The following is an 11,291-nucleotide window of genomic DNA, read 5'->3' on the forward strand; positions in this document are numbered from 1 at the left end:
TTTATGCTCATATTAGTTGAATGTATGATAAGCAAACTGAAAGTCTGAGACTGTTATTCTAAATATTTAGGTCATGCATGTAATGAGAAGAACTGTCACACCCCCAAATGGGGTAGGTGACGTGGAGCTCAATTAGGGGTTAATAAAACAAATTCCCAAACGGGCCCCACTTAACTTGATTAAAATATAATATGAATTTCTAAGTCCTGAGCCTCTGACAACACACAGGGCTCCACCCACAGGACATATAATATTGTACATACATGAACATGTAAATAATCATTACAGACATCAACCACTTTCTAATAAATCCAAATATTACATGAGTTTACAGAAGTTCACTTCCTTACATTTATATGTCAGAGGATGAACACAATCCTCGCTTAATCCAACAGTAGCAAATATCTAGCTACTCAGCACTGCTTCTAGAGTCTCCTGGGAGTGGTTAACATTTAAAACATTAAAACGTGAGTGAAAGGCCCAGTAGGATATATTTGAAATAACTTGGTAAATAAATAAACACGTAAATAAATGAATAAATATAGATATTCAGTTCCAACACAACAACCGGAACCTCACATCCTTTTTCTAAAAGGAATATAAACTGAAGATTACCATATCACAGGCATCAGCAAGTAATTTGTATAAATTACTTACACAACCAAGTGCACAAGCCTACCCGGACTGAGTTTCGGGTTCTGCCCCCGAGGATGCACTCTCCACATCCTATCTAGGTCATCAGTAATATTTTCTTACCGGTTCGCAAGATCTTTTTAATTAAGTAATCATTTATTAAACATTATGAAATCGTTATTATAATCCCATGAACTACAACAAGCCGTGGGTCCCCATGAACTACAACAAGCCATGGGCTCCGTGAACTACAACAAGCCACGGTTTTTAAAATATTTTTCTTTTGCAAACAAGCCCCTTTCTTTAAAACATTCGCAAGGCCAAAAATCCTTTTTAAAAACAGGCTCACAAAGAAAGGGATAGAAATCCTACCTCGAATTTACCAAACCTGTGGCCAGCGGCGCACTATTCCAGCTTCCGCTTCCTCAAGCCACTCAATCCGAGTCCTTAGCGATCACTGTTACAAGACAATACTTTAGGATCCTAATCTCATTCCTAAAGTAATCCAGGCTCAATCATATCCTTTAATTTCCTATTAGTGTGCCATAATCAATTTCATGTTTCAAGTCATAATTCCAAGGGTTTTAATTCCAAAACATGAATTAAAGATGCTAATCCATCGACTTTAGGTCCCCAAATGAAGCTAATTTGGGTCCTCCTCGAAAATAGGGGCCAAAACAGCAATTTCAGGCCAAACAGGGTCAAACCCCATATACACCTGTCGACCGGTGACAAAACAGGACATCACCACCGATCGACCGGTGGTGTGCAATCCGGTCAACCGGACAGGTCGACCGGTGGCCTCAGTGTTGTCTGGTCGACCATATCGATCGACCGGTGAAGAACACTAGTGCGAGAAAACTCGCAGAAATCAGTTCGAAAACTTGCAAATCTAGTCCCAAATCAAAATATTTCAAGGGACAACCACTAGATCCGGGTTCTAGGTCCTAAAACAAGTCCAAAGAACCCAAGATCTCCAATTTCTACCCTAGTTTTACTAAAAAATCATCAAAATCTATTTCGAACCAAAAAAGAGTTTTAAATCTGAAAACTTAGGATTTCAAGAGAGGTTTTTCAGAAATCTTACCTTGAATCCTTCTCTTGACGTTGAAACTCCTTGAAACTTTCCTTTGGTTCAAAATCCAGTTGATTTGAAGCAAAAATGGGAGAGAGAGAGAGAGAGAGAGGGAGTGTGAGAGAGTGAGAGAGAGAGAGAGAGTGAGAGAGAGGGTGCACGGGAAGGAAGGAAAAGAAAAAGAAAGAAAAGGAAGAAAATAAAAAGAAAAATAAAAGAAAATAGAGAGGTACCAACATTTAAAGAAAAACAGTCCAGAAATGCGCCCATACACACTTTTGGGTTAAAATAAAAATTACTGAGAATATTTAAATACCTTAGAATTATTTAAATTACACGTCAGAACATTTATTAATCAAAACCTAATTAATTAAATCAGATCAGGCACACTAATAAATCTTAATTATCTCAATTAATTCCACTTAATTCTTCAGGGTGTTACAAGAACATGCGGAAGACAGGAATCTAAAGATGATAGTCTAAATCATATGATCCACAATTGAGAAAATAAAGTTTGGCGCTTTATTCATGTTAAGATTGTTATGTTGTCTACTTCCTAACAAAGATGACTTGTTTTGGTCATCGGAGCTGGGACTCCATTGGTAGAGACATTGATATAGTTTCTAGTGCTGTAATTTGCTGGGAGATACGGCATTGAGTGCGCAGCGAAATTTTAAAAAAAATTTAAATCAATGCCAAAGCCAACCTAGAACATGTTCATGATGCTATATAACATAGATACTAAAGATCTAAATCATGCCTCCACAGATTTAGGAAACAACACATCTGATAGATCAAAGCATTCCAAACAACAACCGGAAGAGTCTTAACCAACTGGTCTGCTTTGCTATTCTCGTTTCCACGATTGGAGTGTGGGTGGGCACACGTCGTTCAATCTCCTCTTGGTATTCTTGAACTCCTTCTAACCACAAGAGAGCCAAAGGAAAAATCATTCTTGAGAATTAAACAATTTTTCCTCTCAGAAATCTTTTGCCAATATCCCTAAAAAGCCTCTCAGGTGATCTAATGAATAATGTGACTTACTGGGCTATTTATTTTGGAAACACGGCATTGAGTGTGCAGCAAAATTTTAAAAATTTAAATCAATGCAAAAGCCAATCAAGAACATGTTCATGATGCTATATAGCATAAATACTAAAGATCTAAATCATACCTTTTGAGATTTAAGAAACTGCACGTCTGATAGATCAAAGCGTTCCAAACAGTAACCGGAAGAGCCTCAACCAACTGGTTTTCTTTGCTATTCTCGTTTTCACGATTGGAGTGCGGGTGGGCATATGTTGTTCAATCTCCTCTTGGTATTCTTGATCTCCTTCCAACCACAAGAGAGCCAAAGGAAAAATTATTCTTGAGAATTAAACAATTTTTCCTCTCATAAATCTTTTGCTAATTGCCTCCAAAAAGTCTCTTAAGTGATCTAATGAATAATGTGACTTAATGGACTATTTAGAGTGTTGAGGAAGTCATATTTCCATAACATTTAGGTTTTCCAAAGTATATCTCGCTTACAGAGTCAGTTTCGCCACGTCAGCATGCACTACACGTTACAACCGGTCCACCTGTGATAGAGACGTTATAACTCACCGTCGACCTGTCCTTCATGAACCAGTCTACCAGACCGGTCGACCTGTCTGAATTAGCGAAACTTATTTTCCTAGTTTTTCAACACGGGAAACTTGCATAGAGCCTCAATTTTGATTCAAGCAACCCAATAGAGAAGTTGTCTGATCAAAATAGTCATATAATAGTCTTCCCATATTAAACAACTCTTAAAATAATAATTCAACTAATTTATGTAGAATTAATTTATCAATTAATTCACCTGACAAATCACTCATGAATTAATTAACCAATTTCATATTAACTTTGAACCTCTTTTATGAAATAATACAAGTTACCAATATGTTGGAAATACACAGAATCGTAACAGAAAATTATGTGAGCTAGCAAAGAGACTCGATGGACATATATAAGTGAAGCTCCAATAATCACAACGTTACTTGTAAACCAACAAGTCTGTCTAATGACTATAAAACTCTAGCGCTACTCCACTAAAAGCCCAGAGCTGGACTCTTGATTTATGTAGTGTATGTACTTAGCTCTGAATAGCTCTCATCCATGACTCAATATATTAGTGTATCATCCCCATAGGATATCCATAATCGACTTGAGGTCAAGTTTCGTTTTACCTTCCCGATTACATTTATTTTATGTTCCATTACCACACCATCAAAAAACCACTATTCATACCTTTACAAATAGTAGACCATTAGATAACACAGAGTAATCTAATGGCTGAACGCTTGTATTTTGCAATCCATATATAATGCATAAGAGGATATCATTGACTCTTTATAGAAGCTATGGATTCCACTATCTATGAATAATGAATCTACGCATACACGAGTCATACCCCCAATGTACCGGTAAACGTACCTTTACATAATGTCAGGATGTCTCCCTTTGGTACATCAAAGGATACAAGTCAAGCATACGGGTTCATTATCCATATTAGGATTAAGATGACAATATATAATTTGTCAAAAGTGAATTGTTTTATACAAATGAAATTATTAATTAAAATAATTTAACTTTGGTCCGACCAAACATAGATTTCACCATTAGAAACTATATCAATGTCTCTACCTATGGAGTCCCACCTCCGATGACCAAGACTAGCTGTCTCTGTTAGGAAGTAGACAACATAAAAATCTTAACATGAATCAAGCACCCAACTTATTCCCTCAATTATGGATCATATGATTTAGACTATCATCTTTTGATTCCTGTCTTCCGCATGTTCTTCGCATTTCCGCATGTTCTTCACATTACATGCATGACCTAAAGATTTAGAAAGATAGTCTAAGACTTTCAGTTTACTTATCATACATTCAACTAATATGAACATAACAAGGACAAGACATAGATATATGGAATAAATAAATCTTTGTTAATAGTCTAAATGTCTTAAAGAACATTGTTACATTTATTGCTAAGAGCACAAATGCTAACAATCTCCCACTTGCACTTAAGTGAGTAAATGTGACATGCTATGCATCCCCATAGCCTTGACATGCTTCTCGAAGGCCTTAGCCGATAGTGCCTTCGTGAACGGGTCAGCCATATTGTCCTCCGAAGTGATCTTGCATTTTTCGACATGCCCTTCTTCAATAAAGCTCCTTATCACATGATACTTCCTGTCTATGTGCTTTCTCATTGTCTGATATCTTGGTTCTTTGGAGTTAGCTATTGCCGCACTGTTATCACAATATACTCTCAATGGCTTATCCACACCAGGAACTACTTCAAGATCCATCAGAAATTTGTGGAGCCACACTGCTTCTTTTAGAGCATCACTAGCTGCCACATACTCGGCTTCCATCATTGAGTCAGAAGTGCAAGTATGCTTGACCCTCCTCCAAATGATAGAACCACCTCCCAGAGTAAAGATAGAACCCGAAGTCAATTTCTTAGAATCCAAACAGGATTGAAAATCTGAATCTGTGTATCCTAGAGGTGTCAAATCCTCCCCGGAATATACCAGCATGTAATTTCTAGTCCTCCGAAGATACTTAAATATATGCTTGACTACTACCCAATGGTTAGGTCCTGGATTTGATTTATATCAACTTACAATCTTGATCGCATGACAAATATCCAGTTGAGTGCAAAGCATTGCATACATGACAATGTCGACCAATACAGTTTGCATACAGAAATACAGTACATCTCAGAATTTAAAAACCGTAAATCCGAAACAAACATACTGCTTCGAATCTCGCACCTTCAATCCATTGGTATCCACTTGTCACGTTGTAAATCTAAACCGTTAACTCTGGAGGAGGGGTTTAAAATATTGAAAACATAATAAAGGTGAGTGGAAGGCCCAGTAGGATATAATCATATAAAACATTTTAAATAAAGGTACTCATGGTCCGAAGATATACACCTGGAACCGATCATCTTTTTTTTTGAAAAAGGGAATATACACCCGGAACCGATCAAAACGTTTTTCTACAGAATTTATAGAGATCAAGCTTAACTTCAAAAATGCATAATTTGAGCTACTGTTATCCATTTGGGGTGATTCTTGTGGCTATACGAAGATTAGGATGTCTAGTTTCCAATTATGTAACCCATTCATTCAAATTCATCTCTGAGAATTCCCACAATTCAACAGTATCGAACCTGTCCAGGTTAAGTTCCTTGACACTTTTTCCAACAAATTGAAAAATTCATAACTTAAGCTATAAAACTCCTTTTTGGAAGATCCAAATCTCATATAAAAGTCTATTTTAATATTTTAACATAGCTAATATTAAACCTTATTGAGAATAATCAAGTTCTGAGCTTTTTCTTGGGCTGCTCCTAGAATCCTCCCTAAAATCATGTGGATTAAGTGGGAAAAGTATGATTAAAGTCCAAAGTAATAACATTTAAGAGAGAAATTTCAAACTCATGCTTAATGTTAAACAGCCACAAAGGCTTCAAACTTCTAATCGTTTAGTCATAAATCATATTCTAACTCGAATCCATATTCTTCATAAATCCAATAAAATGACAGATTCGTCGATCTTGACGGGAGTATGTATAAATTGTTATCAAAGTCTCCAAAAATTCCAAAGTGAACTCCATAAGAAATTAAAAATGTAGATCTTTGATTTGGTATGTTTCAGAAATCGACAATGCCCTCAAAAACAAGTTACAGAAAATCAGAACGGCCTGTCTAGGGGAATTCTTATAGTTACATGAAATCCAACACGTGGACTAAATGACTTCAAGGTTGATTTTAATGCAACACCCACGGTTTGACACCGATTTAGGAAACATCCAAAGTGTTGTTTATACTTATCATTAGAACTACCCGTTCTAATTCCACATGAAATTGACAAGACATCTCCTCAGGAGGGTCGAACCTGACATCTTTAGCCTATGGGAACTCAACTTCAACTGCTAAAGAAGTTCTTCCATTTAAAACACCACTTGGAATATGAGTCCAAAGCAAGAATGTCACTCACATGGCGAAAAAGAGGCGAATACGACAATTCGTCAAGATAGTCGTCCGGGAACCTGTGAACTAAGACTTTCTATGCCTTTTATGTGGATTCCTACATGTCAAACAATGGAAAAGAACATCCACCTTGTGACTCTGCTGGCAGCATCATGATACTGGTTGTCACAATCAACCATTCTATCAATGAGAAAGAAACGAAATTCCAATTTCAATAAAATATGTCCACTCGCCTCATGCGAGTCTTTATGAATTTCAGAATTATAGAATGGGACACAGAAACACTTTGTCATCTTGGAATCTCATATCCAGAATATTATCAATTCCAGCTAGAAGTCAATCAACAATATAGACTCCCAAATATTGGAATAGAGACACCCAATTCTGGGAATGATCGAACAAAAGAACATCAATCATTGATTTGGGATCTAAAAAGTCGTAAAAATTCCCATAGTCGCATTTGACTCTAAAAAAGAACCAGTAGAATTTAGTATTGAATGGATACGAAATCAAGTAACGATCGAATCTTCAAAACCATATGACTGAATGAGGATCTTCGAAGTCAAGATTGCCAAATCTTGCACCAATGATCACCGTATACCGAAAGGAAATGAACGAGATGACATGTTTCCATATTAGGAATAAAATTACCGAGACTACTATTAGAAACAAGAAGTGGTGTTGATCTTAGAATAACATTGATTCATGATAGAAAGATAATATGAATCAAAATACGGTTATCAAGTAGAAAGTCTAACTCCAGTTCAAAACAGATTAAGACTAGAGCTCGAATTTAGAATTCCAAAAGCAAAATGGCAGAGAATGATATAGGATTAATATCCATAGTCAATGTCTCACAATGACATGGTTCAAATTAACGAGAGAATCACCGAGACTAACACTCGAGACAAGGAAGAATTTTGATTCCTGAGTGACATAAGACTATGGTAGAAAAATTTCACCAATCAATACACTAATAATAACAAAGAGACAAACTCCTGGTCAAAACGAATTAAGAAAAGAATTTGAAGTTAGAATCTTGGAACCTGTGGGTTATTACCTACCACGCTTCCCAAACAAAAGCTAAACATAATTTAATATCAGAGATAAGTGTTAATCTCCCGACGAGGTATATAGCCACCATTGTCATCAATCGAAGAAAGAACGATGTCTCATCGACACAAGAACCTATGAAGTAAACACTCTTGAGTAAAACACTCTCAAGAGATAAAAGGATGCATCAGTGAATTGAAACGAGTAGCTAGGATACAAAGCTAGATTGCAAGACTAAACTTGCGCATTGATCAAATCGGAAAGAACCAAAGGAGGAAGGAAACTTTAATGATCAAAACTGCTCGATTTCAAGTCGTGCTCTCCATCAACTTAAACCCCCACGTTAGATGTACCAAAAGTGGAATGGACCAATATCGGGAATTCAACTACGTGGAGGTCAGAACGAATATTATCTAAAAACTAAAATCTTCATGAGAATTTTGAAGTCAATACTGATTTTGAATTTGAAATTGACAAGAGTCAAGAGCACTTATGGAAACAAATCAATAACCATCGGGTCAAAATCAATACATTCCGAAAACTTCAAAGTCAACTTTAACCTCGATTTTCATATCGATAAACATCGATAATAGAAACATGGATTTCATCCATCAAAGTGCTCTAGGATAATGAAACAGACTCTAATGTCAAATTCTCAAGAGCAACTGTATCATGTATTAACTAGTATTGTACGACACATCCCGACACAAAACTGTTAAAAGAACAACAAAACTCAGTAAAAACTCACACAGCCTCGATTTCCCATAGAATTCGAAGCCGTGCTCTGATACCAAAAACTGTCACGACCCTAAGGATAGGGCCATGATTATTGGGATTTCATCCATCAAAGTGCTCTAGGAGAATGAAACAGACTCTAATGTCAAATTCTCAAGAGCAACTGTATCATGTATTAACTAGTATTGTACGACACATCCCGACACAAAACTGTTAAAAGAACAACAAAACTCAGTAAAAACTCACACAGCCTCGATTTCCCATAGAATTTGAAGCCGTGCTCTGATACCAAAAACTGTCACGACCCCAAGGATAGGGCCATGAGTATTGGGGTTTAATTTAAAATTTAACTTAATTAAACCGGACTGTTTAACCAAATCACAAAATAATTACATAAATATCAATATAGTTTGCTTCGGAGACTTTCTTTCACAAATAAGATTTAGAACAGTCCATTAAGTCCAAGAAAAATAGTACAACTCAGGGACAATGTCGACCAATACAGTTTGCATACAGAAATACAATACATCTTAGAATTTAAAAACCGTAAATCTGAAACAAACATACCGCTTCGAATGTCGCACCTTCAATCCATTGGTATCCACTTGTCACGTTACAAATCTAAACCGCTAACTCTGGAGGAAGGGTTTAAAACATTGAAAACATAATAAAGGTGAGCGGAAAGTCCAGTAGGATATAATCATATAAAACATTTTAAATAAAGGTACTCACGGTCCGAAGATATACACTTGGAACCGATCATCCTTTTTTTTTGAAAAAGGGAATATTCACATAGTAGAAAATGTCTGTATAATGAAACTGTACAGCTCATTATATCACTAAACAAGAAGCGGTGAAATGTTTGTCTAGTGAAAAGTGCAGAGCCATAGTTCCACTAACAAGAAGTGGATCCGTACGAGTTATGCCCATGAGGCAAGGCAAGTCTACCAAGAAAGGTTCTGGAACCTTTCGTCAACTAGACTGTCGAAGGCACCGAGGTTCGATGGTTCAGAAATAATTTTCTCAAGGGAAGATCCAAGCGGGGTTCACTTCCTGCACAACAATGCGTTGGTGGTTGAAGCCATGATCAGAAATCACATTGTCTGCAGGATCCTGGTGAACAATGGCAACTTGGTGGATATTTTGTAGTCTGATTGTTTGGAAAAATAGGGATTTAAAAAGAACAAATTAAGAAGACCACTCGACCGCTGTATGGGTTCACTAGAGACTCGATCATTCCATAAGGGACGATCACGTTGCCTATTATAGTGGGAGAAAAACCCCGATAGGCCATTGTGATGGCAAATTTCATAGTAATCAAGGGGCCGTCAGAGTACAACGCTGTGATTAGAAGGCCAACCTTAGAAGCGCTAAAAGCCATCACCTTCATCTACCACTAAAAGGTCAAGTTTCCACTCCAAACGAAGTAGGAGAATTGAAAAGCAACCAATATGAATCAAGGGTGGCATATTCAGATGCTGTGCGCGAGTATGACAACCCTAGAAGACTGGAAATGCGAATGGTAAGCCAAGGACCGATCAATGAGGACATCGACCTAAAGGTTGAGGAGATCACAGGGTCATAGCCGATGGAGCAATTAGAAGAGCTCAGAGTAGATGAAAAGGAACCGATGAGGGTTTCAAAAGTAGGATCCACCTTGCCACTAATGCAGAGGTAAAAACTCTGTAAGTTTTTGGAGAAGAACTTGGATGTGTTCGACTTGACACATGATGACATGGAAGGGATCGACCCCAATGTAATGTGCCACTACTTAAACGTTAACCCTTCATTTCCACCAAAACGCCAAAAATGCCAACCAATGACATGGGAAAGGTATGAAGCCACGAAGGAAGAGGTTGATAAATTGATAAGAAACAACTTCATCAGGGAAGCCTACTACTTAAGATAGATCTCGAACCCTGTCTTGGTAATAATGTCACGACCCCAAGGATAAGGCCGTGATTATTGGGGTTTAATTTAAAATTTAACTTAATTAAACTGGACTGTGTAACTAAATCACAAAATAATTACATAAATTTCAATATAGTTTGCTCCGGAGACTTTCTTTCACAAATAATATTTAGAATAGTCCATTAAGTCCAAGAAAAATAGTACAACTCAGGGACAATGTCGACCAATACAGTTTGCATACAGAAATATACATCTCAGAATTTAAAAACCGTAAATCCGAAACAAACATACCGCTTCGAATCTCGCACCTTCAATCCATTGGTATCCACTTGTCATGTTGCAAATCTAAACCGTTACGTCTGGAGGAGGGGTTTAAAACATTGAAAACATAATAAAGGTGAGTGGAAGGCCCATTAGGATATAATCATATAAAACATTTTAAATAAAGGTACTCATGGTCCGAAGATATACACTCGGAACCGATCATCTTTTTTTTTTTTTTGAAAAAGGGAATACTCACATAGTAGAAAATGTTTGTATAATGAAAGTGTGCAGCTCATCATACCATTGAACAAGAATCGGTAAAATGTCTATCTAGTTTAAAGTGCAGAGCCATAGTTCCACTAACAAGAAGTGGATCCGTACAGGTTTCGTGACCTGCCCCTAAGGATGTGATTCCCACATCCCGATCTCTGAGGCCACCATGTTGTGTATCATTTCTTAAGATATTTCATTTTAAGAAATGATACTCTTTAAAATCTCATTTCCAAAATCATTGGAAAACTTAATAGCATTCTCATGCTATTCCTTTGAAATCATTTTCTTTAAACATGTTTTGTTCTAAAACATTTT

Source organism: Morus notabilis, unplaced genomic scaffold, assembly GCF_000414095.1.
Source record: "Morus notabilis unplaced genomic scaffold, ASM41409v2 Scaffold234, whole genome shotgun sequence".
Taxonomy (NCBI): Eukaryota; Viridiplantae; Streptophyta; class Magnoliopsida; order Rosales; family Moraceae; genus Morus; species Morus notabilis.